The following is a 13,341-nucleotide window of genomic DNA, read 5'->3' as shown; positions in this document are numbered from 1 at the left end:
CTGTAGACGAGGGTGCCTCTTAGGGTGGTCTTGGGGTCCGTGTGGTTTTGGAAGTGCATGTTTTCGGCGGTGCTGAGAGTGTCGCCGGTGTTTGTTGAGACCTTGATGGTTTTCTTGTGGACAATGGCGATTCCTCCTCCGACTCTGTTGGTGCGGTCTCTTCCGGCGATCTTGTATCCGTCAGGGATGGCAATGGCGATGTCTGGAGAGGAGGCTTCGTTCATCCAGGTCTCGGTCAGGAAGGCGATGTCTGGTGATGCGGTGTCGAGTAGGTCCCAGAGCTCTACGGCGTGTTTTGCGTGCGGAGCGGGTGTTGATCAGGATGCATCGGAGTTGGTTGTGTTCTGTCGTGGCATGTGTCTCTGCGTCTTTGTTGCAGGAGAAGCTGCAGTTCTGGCAGGCGAAGGGACCGTGGGTGTGCTTCGGGGTGGCCCTGTAGCAGGTGGGGGTCTGTCCTAGGTTGAGAGCGATGAGGGTGCTGGCGTTGTATCGGAGTCGGTCGTCATGGCTGGGGCGGGGGGCAGGGGTTCTGGTGCTGGGCACGGTCCAGGCGCAGACGGGCTTGCCTTTGGTGCACCTTCGGCGCGCCAGCGGCACACCCGCTGCACGCGTCTGCTGCGCAGCACACAAATACAATACAATACAATACAATGGGGAGGTGGGAGGGAGGAGCAGCTGGGAGGTGGGAGGTGGGTGGCAGGGGGCAGCGAATGGGCGGGGGGGCGGGGCCACAGGGGAAGCAGTGGCGGGAACGGGAGCTGAGAGGGGGTCGAGCGGGCACAACAGGGGGTAAACTGGGCAGCGGGGCATGGGGGCACACAAGAAGGGACACAGAAAGCAAACTGGGCAGCGGGGCACGGGGGCACACAAGAAGGGACACAGAAAGCAAACTGGGCTGCGGGGCACAGGTGCACACAAGAAGGGGGACACAGAGAGCAACTGGTCAGCGGGGCACGGGGGCACACAAGAAGGGGACACAGAAAGCAACTGGGCAGCGGGGCATGGGGGCACACAAGAAGGGGTCACAGAAGGCAACTTGGCAGCAGGGCACTGAGGAGCGAAGGCCACGAAATACTCGGCGAGCGCAGGTGGAGCTGCAGCGGGGGGAATCGACCTACCTGGCAAGGTCAAGGGTCGCTCCCCCGATTGCCTCCCAGCATGGTCTTATCACTCGTCAACATCATATTATTGATTTTACAATGGCATCCTTGCTGCTCTTTCCCTTATTAAAAACCAAAATACATCTTGATTAAGTAGCTGCTGTGAATGCTCAGAGGTTAAGTGAAACCACGGTGTGAATGAATCCCTGTGGAGTGCCCGTGGTTCATCTAATCCACTTCTCTGTTCAAACATTGCTCACAAGCAGCTACTTCGTGTCCATGGGTGTTATCCAAAACAATTTCCCTGCATTCATTTCAAAAGGACGAGCAGTGACATGCTTATGTGTACATTGAGACTGAAAGAGGAGAGGGTCTACAAACAATGCAAATCACCACAACGCCATATTGGAAGATTTTAAATACTGAGGGTGTCTGTGTGATTGTGGACTAGAGACATAATTAGCCAAAAATATTATTGTTGTCTGAAAAAGCATCTTGTGTAACCCAAATAAAACGAATAATGAATAACCGATGTGACAAAGATAACCGAAATGATAGTAAACACTTGCCATTGCCTTAGAAAAATGAAACACAAAAATCAATGATGCAGCGTCACATTCTACCTTTAAACAAAATGAACCATGTGGTAATACTGTTATATACATATTAAGTAATACTGTTGTATCCATATAAATCTCGGTGAGTTTCAAAATTCACTTTCAAAATAATGTAAAGTTACATTCTACCATTTAAGAAAATGCTCAATGTGTTAACACTGTTGTATACATATACATCTTTTTTTGGGGTCTATAATCTGATGCTTATCTCATTAATTTAATGTGAAGAAACTGTAAGCAGGGAAGGGCATTTAGACATACATGTAAAACGTGACTTGCAAAAAACAAAAGTCACTTTTACTTTAATTGACTAATTAATTTGCCACTTTTGTTTCGTGAGATACAGATCTGCATATTATTATTATTTTTTAATTGAGCAGAAACGTAGATAAAATGAGGAATTAATGCAATCAATTTGACAAGTGTACATCACTATATTAAATATTTACTTAAACACAATAAATAGCTTTTTCAAAAACTTATTTTTCTTAAAGTGCAGCATGCTAAATCAATTTGACAAATGTACATCAACGTATTAAATATTAACTTGAACATAATAAATATTTTTTTTCTCAAGAACTCCTTTTCTTTAAAGTGCAACATGTTGAATCATCGTCTGTTTTTGATGTTAAACCTCATTCTTCAAGTAAGGCCTAGTACAATAAAAATGCCATCATCCACCAGCTACAATACAGTGCAGTGCTTTCAAATCCATTAGAACCCATAAAGTGCATTGCCAACTGCCCCATTTATTTCCATACAGTAGTATATGTTCTATGGCAGCGACTCCCTTAACACATGCTTCTTTGAATAAGCCTTTCCTTCAAGTGCAGTGCCAGTTCATCATCTGTATATGGTGGTGAGCCTTAATCATAAATTTAAGCTTACTAAAGTGCCACCAATTACAATTTCATAATGTGCAGTACTTTCAAACCCTGATAAAAAATCCCATACAAGCCCATAAAGTGCATTTTTTATGCTGATAGAAACCTAGCATTACCTAACAGCCCTGCTATACTAGCCGATTACCAACTGCTACTTATATATCCAGACAATAGTAAATCTTTTAATGGCACCAACACTCTTAGCCTGAGCTTCTTCAAATTTCGTTGTTCGTATCATTTTATTAAACCACTCTGCATAGGTGGGTACCTTGGGGGACCTCCAGTTCTAAAGTATCAGAGAGCGCGCAACAAGGGAAGCAATTACTATAAATGTCTCCTCCTCTCACGACGTTGCTAGATTTTGTCTCTGACTAACGGTACCATAGAGTGCCAGAGCTTCCTCAGATTCCTGTCTTTTCTGTAATCCACGGCTTAGAGCAGCACAGATTCTCTCCCAAATTGTCCTAGCTTTGGACAGGTAAAAAAAGTGTGTAGCCAGCCTCCCTTGTCTGCTAACCTGCAGCAAAAGCATCTATTCTCTATTTCTGGATGTATCTTATGACGTGCTTTGGGGGTATAGTACGCCATCCAGTGTGACAAAAAAGCCATTCTTTTAAAATTGGACACTCTTAAAGCCTTGCTACCAAGTTGCTAAATGGCTTACTGATGGAGCGGGTAGTACAAAATTTTGTATACCTCCCCCATTTCTACATGTTCATACTAATTAGAATAATCTATTAATTGTAATAATATTAATGTTTTTGAGTTGTACCTAACCAACCTTACTAATGTATGAATTACATGTGGGATTTGCATTTTGCATGGCTAAAATAATTTGCAAACTAATATACGAACGCATACTAACACTAGAAAAATAGAATATTGCATGATATATGTTGCTTTTGTGACATAATTGTAAGTTGCACCAGATGGCATCATTGGGTGAATATAAACGCTTTAAATGTCGCCATTATGCTAGATATATACATACACATAGGGGAATTAGTGAGGGTTAAACATTTTATTCGTTATTTCCATGTTTTGATTACTTATTGTGTTTGTTTCACTTAAGTTGACCAATTGGGCCTATGACAAAATGGCCGACCAACGTACACGACGAGACAGCTACGATTCAACGAGGTTTGAAACCAAGTGCGCATGTCACAGGCTCCTTAACAAGTGGCCTCAAGATGACCTACACAGCCTGTACCCAAACGAGGTCACGACTGGACTTTTGCCAAGAGCTTTAACAATGGACATCTTTTGACAACCGGATGGATCATGTCTGACGGAGTAACATCATAGACTTTGGGAGAACGAAACGGATGATCTTAACCAACCAATCAGAAATGCCCAAAACTGACTTTTGTTACATTTTGTCATTACTTTCATTATAAAAAGGTGGTAGAATAGTGAGTTGCGCGGACCTTTTACTTTTTCCTGACGTTATGCCGATGGAGAGGACAGTGACACTGCAGGACAGCTGTTTCCCTGAATCTTTGACAGACTAGATTGCTGCCCATTTTCCTGATGAACTGGGGACTCTGAAACTGATGGGCATTGATTGATGCGTACACGCTTATGGTCCAGACCCAATCTTTGGGACTTTAGCATGCTGCATGACGACTTGATTGACTTAGAGGACGACTACCAGATTAGGTAAATATGGTGTTCTGTGATTTGATTAACATTTTATTAAATTTGCATTAATTAGATAAACAATATTATTGATTAACAAGCAAATGTGTTGGGTTATTTATTGAGAAGAAATAGATAAAAATTTGAATATGAATGAAAGAGGATTAAAATCACTTTTCCAACTCAGCTAATTTGATCCATCGGCTAAGTGGAAGGAATATCTTGAGGTTCAGGATTAAGATGTGCTGCATTAGGGATATTTAGTGTATGTTTATGTAAATAAATTTCCTTTAGGTTATGAGGTATTCTTTTCACGTCAGCGAAACACTTATCTCTCCCGTAAGAGCAGACCAATGAAGTGTGAGTGTTGGTGTTATGGGCCCCACCAATGAATGTATTGAGTGAATGCGTAAATGTGATATTTGGTCTGTGACGAAGGGAGGATTTGAAATTCCATGCTGCAACAGTTTTTCTGGTAGTAGGATGATGGTTTTTACTGTTTTGGTTTAGTGATTATTGCTTGTATATTGCTTATTGATATTTATTATTGATTGGTATTGGTTTATGTATTAACACTTAATGTTGAGAAGCGTCAAGTTTTTTGTTGTCTGCACGGCTTCTAGGATGTAGGAAGTCGGAAGTTTGTAACAGTTCCGTAGTAGAGCAGAGGTAAGCGCTGCTCTCAGGAAAGACGGAATTGTTCTTACCCTGTAGGTACACGGGGGAAACGTGTAACGATTGAAGTTGCACGACGCATTGTCTGGGTTCGATTCGGTAGCATCGTCGTGTGTTGCCATTAGAGACATTGTCTGTATGTGGGAAGTGTGCATGATAGCGAAGGTTACCTGTGAAATTTTGGTCTTAGGTACCAGGGGGCCAGAAGGTACTCTGATAACGCTTATCACTGGAAAGGTAGCAGATCTTTTCTAAGCTTGTTAGAAGGACAAAGTAGAGGGAAGTGCTACTTTGTTAACGAATGTCAGAATTCTGTAGTAGGACAGATTGTTCGCTGTTCTCGGGAAAGACAGAATTCTGTGTGAATGTACTACATTTTTCCGTATGGAAGTGCGTGAATGAAATAGCATTCTGGTTAATTGTGAAACTCTGGTTTTATTTCTCAGGAGCATTGGGTCTCCAACAAGGTGTCTTAATCCTGGAGAAACGGTTAGCTGATGCTTTTAACAAGGGTAAGGTAGAGGGATGTGCTACTTTATCAACAGAAGTAACGATTCCGTAGTAGGGCAGAGGTAAGCGCTGCTCTCGGGAAAGACGGAATTCTTGTGAAAAAGGTCTTTTGCTATTCTTTGGTTAGCGAAGCGGACAATGGTGGTGTTTTCATGTTGTTACTAACAGATTTGTAGATTCGAAAAACGTAAAAGGCTTACCGAGAGAATTTTGTAAAGGAGGGGTCAACAGGAGCAGGAGCTGCCTCAGCGGCTGCTGACGTCAGGAAGACCACGCTGGGATTGGCCAGTCAGTTAGAAACATAGACGCTCCTGATTGGTGTATTAGTATACGCCGTGCTAGGAGTGGAGAATTGCAAAGGTGACGTTGACGCTCCAGATTGATCCGTTAGTGTGAGTCGCGCTAGGATAGGTCAGAATAGCGGTACAGTTGTAAGGAGAGACTAGCGATACACGGAAGACAGAAAAGATGTATTACGATCCACCAGAAAAGGAGAAAAAGTCTTGGTTTGGGAAAATTAAGAAGTGGTTCAAAAAGGACAAACCGATTGTGACTAGGGAAGGACACTTATTTCCTCCACCGAAAACCCCTGCATCCTTTATGGTTGCGAAATATGGATATCATACTTGTATTTGGTTAGACAATTGGGTAAAATACACTAGAGATGACGGAGTCTTGGCATTTCCAGAGCATGGTTCATTTAATTTATTAGTTTTGAGAAATTTGAGAGAAAAGATGATGAATTTAGAACCAAGACCGACACAGTTTGAAGCATTGACCGAATGGGAAGATGAAATGCATGACAGAGAGAGACAGAGGTGTGGCGGAAGATATAAGTATATGTTTGGTAGATATGGGCATGACACTCATGATGAGAGAATGAGAAGGTGGCGGCATGCGAGTATGACTGAAGGTCTGTTTCCCGTAAGAACTGCTGAAGAAATTGGAGGTAGAAAATGCACAGAAAAAAGACATAATGTTGAATCAAGAAGGTATGGAGTGAATGAGTCAGAAATGTTAACACCAAGTGCCCCAATGAGAGAAACTTTACGAATCATTAAGTCAGAACCAGTGTGCCAAGATTTAGAGAAAAGTATTTCCAATAGAGAGGTAGAGAGAAAATCAGAGAGTAGGGTAAATGGTGAAAGTTCGGCAGAATTAGCAAAAACGACTTTAGAATTAACTGAAAAGATATGAGAATTGACAAAAAATCTAGAAGCTGTGACTGTTCCAGTGACGATAGGCCCTGTGATGCCTATTTTTGATAAACAGAAAGATAGCGAACATTGTTTAACAGTTCCTTATAATAACAATAAACAGGCTGAGAAGCCAAAGCAGAGCCAGAATGAAAATCCATGGAGACAGACAATGAGTATGATCGAACCAAATGTTTCGAGTAACCCTTTTATAGGCCAAAATTTAGCAGAAAGATATGCAATGACAATGGAATCAATATTAGAAATGCAAAAGGATTCAGAACGAGGTAATGTAGAAAAACCAGTAGGTCCATCTACGGAAGAATTAAGTGAATGATTGAGAAGCTTGCAGAGAAAAGACAAATAATCCCAATCAATAGATGTGGCCAAACTATGAATGGTACTGGAAGAGTTAATAGTAGGAGCTATCCCCACAGAGAAATTAAAAACTTATCAAGATGAGGAATTACTATTTTTGTGCAAAAGTGTAACATGGAGAGTGAAAAATCTGCACGAAAGACTAGAAGAAGTAGCAAATGAAATGGGTATAGATATTGAAAAGGTAAGGGCCTTACAAAATCCATATCAAATAGATTTCACTGAAAAATATATTGAAAATTTGAACACCACAGAACGGATAAGTCAGATTAAGGAAATAATTATCTTGCTGAGAAAATGGGGAGATGTGGATAAATGGAAAAGCAGGTGGTACCGAAAACGAGATGATGCCCCAGATAAAACGTTTGCAGCATTCCCTGTAAGAGAAAAAGAAAGGGTAGTAACAGAATGCCCCATGAGAGAAATTCCAGGAGGAGGATTTGTACATTTTCCATAGACAAGACAGGATATTTTGTCTTTTACAAATGATTTCCCTCGACTACGCGAAAAGCCTGTCAAGTGGTATAGGCAAGTAAACAGATTTGTAAAGTTGTCCAAAGTACTATGGATTGATCTGAATAGTCTATTTGACATAATAGTACAAGCAGATTTATGGACAGAGTGCAAATTAATGATAAATTGACCTACACAAGAGTACCCTAGGGATCCAAAGACGGGAGCCCCAGACCCAGAGGTAATGAAGAAATATGAACAGGTTATTGTCTTTCTGAAAAACAAATTACCCCTAAAGAGACAGATTTTTTCTCGTTTCTGCAGAAGCAATGATGGGTTTTGACCTGAACTGCACTACTTGGGCATCACCCAACAGCAAAATGCAGAAAATGTGCCATTGAGGCCGGTCACTGCCAGGAGCAATATAAATATTACTAAGGCTCCGTCTGTGAACTTGGCTGGTGCTGCTGCCCTTGAAGGGATTCCTCGGACTCTCATTTCAACTTTCTTGGAACTAATACCGCGCCTCGCGGCCCCCGCTTCGCGGGAGCCGCTCGAGGGACCGGGACTTTGCTGCTGCTATTTGGGGCATTGTTTGGAGTGCTGACCCTGTAAGAACCGGGGTATTCAGGACTGCGAGGACCAGGGTGCTGTGCACGAAGCAGATCAGCCGCACCTGGTCCTCTTCCTGACTCCTCCCCCAACACTTTAAACTGGCGGTGTAGCCCCAGCATCGTGGGCTCCGTCTGTGAACTTGGCTGGTGCTGCTGCCCTTGAAGGGATTCCTCGGACTCTCATTTCAACTTTCTTGGAACTAATACCGCGCCTCGCGGCCCCCGCTTCGCGGGAGCCGCTCGAGGGACCGGGACTTTGCTGCTGCTATTTGGGGCATTGTTTGGAGTGCTGACCCTGTAAGAACCGGGGTATTCAGGACTGCGAGGACCAGGGTGCTGTGCACGAAGCAGATCAGCCGCACCTGGTCCTCTTCCTGACTCCTCCCCCAACACTTTAAACAGGCGGTGTAGCCCCAGCATCGTGGGCTCCGTCTGTGAACTTGGCTGGTGCTGCTGCCCTTGAAGGGATTCCTCGGACTCTCATTTCAACTTTCTTGGAACTAATACCGCGCCTCGCGGCCCCCGCTTCGCGGGAGCCGCTCGAGGGACCGGGACTTTGCTGCTGCTATTTGGGGCATTGTTTGGAGTGCTGACCCTGTAAGAACCGGGGTATTCAGGACTGCGAGGACCAGGGTGCTGTGCACGAAGCTGATCAGCCGCACCTGGTCCTCTTCCTGACTCCTCCCCCAACACTGTTGCCCCTTATTATATGTACGTTTCCCTGCCTACACGCGCTAGCGGGACGCGCGCGGGTCTTAGCACGGGGCTAAGACCGGGCAAAGAGCGGGCCGTTTGAGGCCGTTAGAGAACGGAAGAGACCGGACCGGGCCATCCCCCCAACGCCCTTAACCTTGTGTGAATAGTGTACGTATTACTTCATGTAATTTTATCAGATTATATTATTAGTGTATATTTATGGTTTTAAAAGTGCAACGATACCTGAATACGTACACTTAATCCCTCACCCACTTTCCATTGGTATCTAGAAAACATGGTATTAACGAGAGGGAAAAAATCTAAAGTGAAGGGGGGTGGAGGGAAGTGCCTAGGCCCCATGGATGACTTCATAGCCAAGGCAAATACATTCATTGACCAGAGTATCAGCCTAATAGAAGATAGGGTCTCTCTGGATTTAGCTTTGGCCAAAAGATCATCCATTGGAAACTTAAGGAATGCAAAAACCCCGGAAACTCTTAGTACAGATGGGCGCAGGCCACCTTGCGAGGGTAGGCGTAGCCTGCCAAATAACGTTGATTTATCGGCCTCCCAACTATCTGAGTTCCAGACAAGCTTAGATTTAGAGAAGACACCAGACATGATTCCTCAATTAACACCGGAAGAAATGAGACAATCAAGAGGGAGGAGAGAGGGTGCCATAAGGAAACGAAACAACACCTTTAAAAACTCTAGTCTTCGCCAAATTGCTGATCAGTGTAGTGGGGAAGAGATAGAACCTCACAACGCAGAACATCTATCTGATTTAATAGCGATAAATCAGTCTACGCAAGACACCCTAGAATTAACAAACGAAGAAATTCCTATGCACTCACCTCACAGTAAAACAAGAAATGAGACTGATAATTCACAATTGATTAACAATCTCACGGCCCTCCTAAAATCTTCCCTTGCTCCACTTGAATCAAGATTAATACGGATTGAGCAACAGCTAGTGAACCTGATAGATGATATAAAACTTAAGCAAGGCCCAAGGGATTGTAGCAAGGAAAGAACTAAGTTGCCCCCTCAAAAGCCAGCAAACAGACAACATAAAGTTTTAGAAAATGTATCAGTAAAAGTAACACCAAAATTACCTCCTTCTAAAGTGCGACATGGCAATAGAGTAGTGGAACCCACCCTAAACCTCATGACAACTCCGTCCCAGAATAACACCTCGAAAGAAAAAACATCAGCTCCGATAACCCTGGCCCCAAAAAAACTCATGCCTAACAAAAAAATAACGCCGACAAACAAAGCCCCCCAAAAAACTGTGGTGCCCGATAGCAACAGTGGCGACGTAAGGAAGCCTCCTGAACCTAGACTGGCTGTGGATTTGCCCCCAGAAGCAACTCCATTTGTGGTTGTAATGACAGGCGTCCCTGAAATAGATAACCCAAATACAGAACCTACGTGGTCATTAAAAAATAAAGTCCAATACTGGCTTAATAAAATTTGGCCTGTTCCAGTAAATTGGACTTGTAGGATTCTGATGGTACGCAGGACCCCATGGGTCGGAAATAGTAGAAAAACTATACCAGGAGATTGCATTTTGATCACATTTGAGGACCCAAGAGTGGTAAACTATATCTGCTCTTGGGAGCTCTCGAATGCAAATGAGGAAATAGGAACTAGGAGACTTTCCTTTTTCTATCCTTCTGGTCTTGTTAAAGGGATCCCAAACTATGCCGTTCGCCCTTGGGAAGCAATAGTTCTCCCTCAGGGGAAACAACCTAACCATTGGCAAGTAGCGGGTTCCCGCCACTATGATAACGATGGCCCCTGGCACGCATCGAGACCACAACACTGGAGAGGAGGGCGGGAGGACTGGGGTTCTCGAATGGTATACAGAGAGTCACCCCAAAGTGATTTTTGGTCTAGTATTCCGATGACAAATAGGTATAGTGTTCTTGAATCAGTTGATTGACTACCAGACATGATAGAAACAACAACATGCAAACTAAAGTCTAAGGAAAAAACAATCTGTCCAACAACTGACCTTGTGACCAACTCGGAAATTACTAACCCTAAGACATGTTACCCAGAACCTAAAGAAAAAATGACCTATATAATAAATAAAGCCCCGGTCAATATAGAACTGCAGCATTTACCCATCCTTTTTTGGAACGTAGCGGGCCTCCGCTCCAAGATTAATGATGGGACGGCCGTTGCTTTCCTGGAGTCAGGGAAAATCATATGTCTCCAGGAGACATGGTCTATGACCGAACTCCATCTTCAGGGCTATAAAACATTTTTCACTCCCGCTCAGAGTACCAATGTAGGTAGACCCAAGGGAGGGCTGACCACATACATAGCAAACACAGTTAACTTTCTGAAAGTCTCTGTAGTTGTGTATGAACCAAACTTTCAGCTACTCTCCCTTGTGAAAAATAATAAAGAGACGATCTTATTGCTTAATTTTTACAACAACTTGGAAGAGGATACATTTTTGTCTGTTCTATCTGACATCAAGGAAAGGATAACCCATAAACTAAGGAAGGGAAAAGGGGCAGTTCATCTTCTATGGGGAGGAGACTTGAATCTACACCCATGCCCACATGTAGGGAAAAATCGTTGCGGGATCGTGGACGAAAATGATATTCCCCTGATGCATTTTTTTCATAGCAGGGGGGGAAACGCTATGAATAATGTTTTGACAGACCTGGAACTTGTAATCATCAATGAATCAAGTCCAGGTACAAATTCCCTGCAACCAACATACGTGGGCCGGGGCCACAAAACCACAGTAGATTATATCCTCGCTTCAACAGGATTGTTGCCCCGAGTCAGGCTGTTTGAGGTGTTGACAAACGATTTAAGCGATCATTCTGCCCTTAGGATGGAATGTCATGTAACCGATTGTCAATCTCCAACCGCTGTTATAGCGAAGACCCTCGCACAAAATAATCTTGAGATGGGAAGGCAAAATGGCTATACATTCAAATGGGGAAAAGTGGATCCGGAAGAATTTACAGGCAAATTGGTCAACGAGGCATACGAAAATATAACCAAGTGTTTGGATTTAGGAGTAACAGATGCAGAAGTCCTAAATAATTTTGCACAAATTATAGAGAAAATTAAGGAACTTCTCACAGTAACTTTACACAACTCAAATCCAACTACTAAAGGGTGGTTTAACCATAGCTGTACTATGGCCTTAACTAAATTAAAGGAGGCGTTAAACAAAACCGATAGAGATCAGGTTCAGATCCAATTCTTGAGACATCAATATCGACGGGCTCGCAAGCAAAGAATTAAGGACTTAAAAGAGAAACTTTGGAATGATTTACATTCTAGCGCCGTCTCTAACAATAGCGCTGCCTTCTGCAGGACTGTTAAAACTCCTTATCTACAAGATAAAGACGGCCCAAAGATAGAAGTCGCAATTGAGGAAGATATCTGGGTGTCTCATTTTTCCAATATTTTTAATAATACAGCAACACCGACAGGGGCACAACTGCTACTTCCTACAGTTGTATACCCAATCTCCCTGTACATTGATATCTCCGAAGTTATAGAGGCCCTGGTAGCGAGCAAAAGTGGGAAAGCCCCAGGCCCAGATGGGGTCCCAGTGGATCTTTTTAAATTTAATTTAGATCTCTGGTCCCCCATCCTTACGAGAGTATGCAGTGCATCAGTGAAGCTGGGCCTGCTAAAATCTTGGACGAAATCGATTATAGTCCCTATCTTTAAAAAGGGAGACCGTCAAGATGTGAAATGTTACCGTCCGATTTCCCTATTAGACTCCTTGGGAAAGGTTGTTGGCAGAGTCGTGCTTGAGCGACTCCAGAACTGGGCCGAAGAGAAAGATATTGTCTCAGATCTTCAATTCGGTTTTCGGGAGGGCTTTGGAACTGTGGAGCAGGCTCTTAATCTTAGCATGATAGTGGCCAAATATATTCAAGCAAAGAATGACACAGTCTACATGGTTTATGTGGACTTGTCCGCGGCGTTCGACTGCGTCTCGCACGCAAAACTTTGGACGATTTTGGCCCACATGGGAGTGGATTCCCCCATTCTAGACTTTCTAAGAGAACTGTACTCAAATGCAACAGCAAGGGTTCGCTTTGGCACAAGAGGGGAGCTGACAGCACCTTTTGCAGTAGAGCGTGGAGTCAGGCAGGGATGTGTCCTGGCTCCCTTCCTCTTCTCTCTATACACAAATGGATTAGAGGAGGCGATGTTGAGGGGGGCGCAGGACCTACCACGAGTAAAACAACGCCTGATTCCCGCCCTGCTCTACGCAGACGATGCTGTCATTTTGGCACGCACACCACGAGAACTGCAAAACTCCCTGAACAGATATGTCAATTTTATGGGTGGGCTGGATCTACAAGTAAATGTAAAAAAAACGTTTGTTATGGTAACAGGTAGCGGGAAAAAACGTTTAAAGAACATTTTCCTTAATGACCAAAAATTGGAGATAACCACTCAATACTGCTACCTGGGTATCATGATTGATGAAAAACTCAATTGGAGACCAGCAGTAGAGGCCAGATGTCATCTTTTTAAAAGAGCAATAATTTCCTTGATGAGTTTTTCTCAGAGATTGGGGAAAAGGC

Source organism: Triturus cristatus, chromosome 6 (genome assembly GCF_964204655.1).
Source record: "Triturus cristatus chromosome 6, aTriCri1.1, whole genome shotgun sequence".
NCBI classification, from domain to species: Eukaryota; Metazoa; Chordata; class Amphibia; order Caudata; family Salamandridae; genus Triturus; species Triturus cristatus.
The sequence above is the reverse complement of the archived record's forward strand: the minus strand, read 5'-3'. Positions refer to the sequence as shown.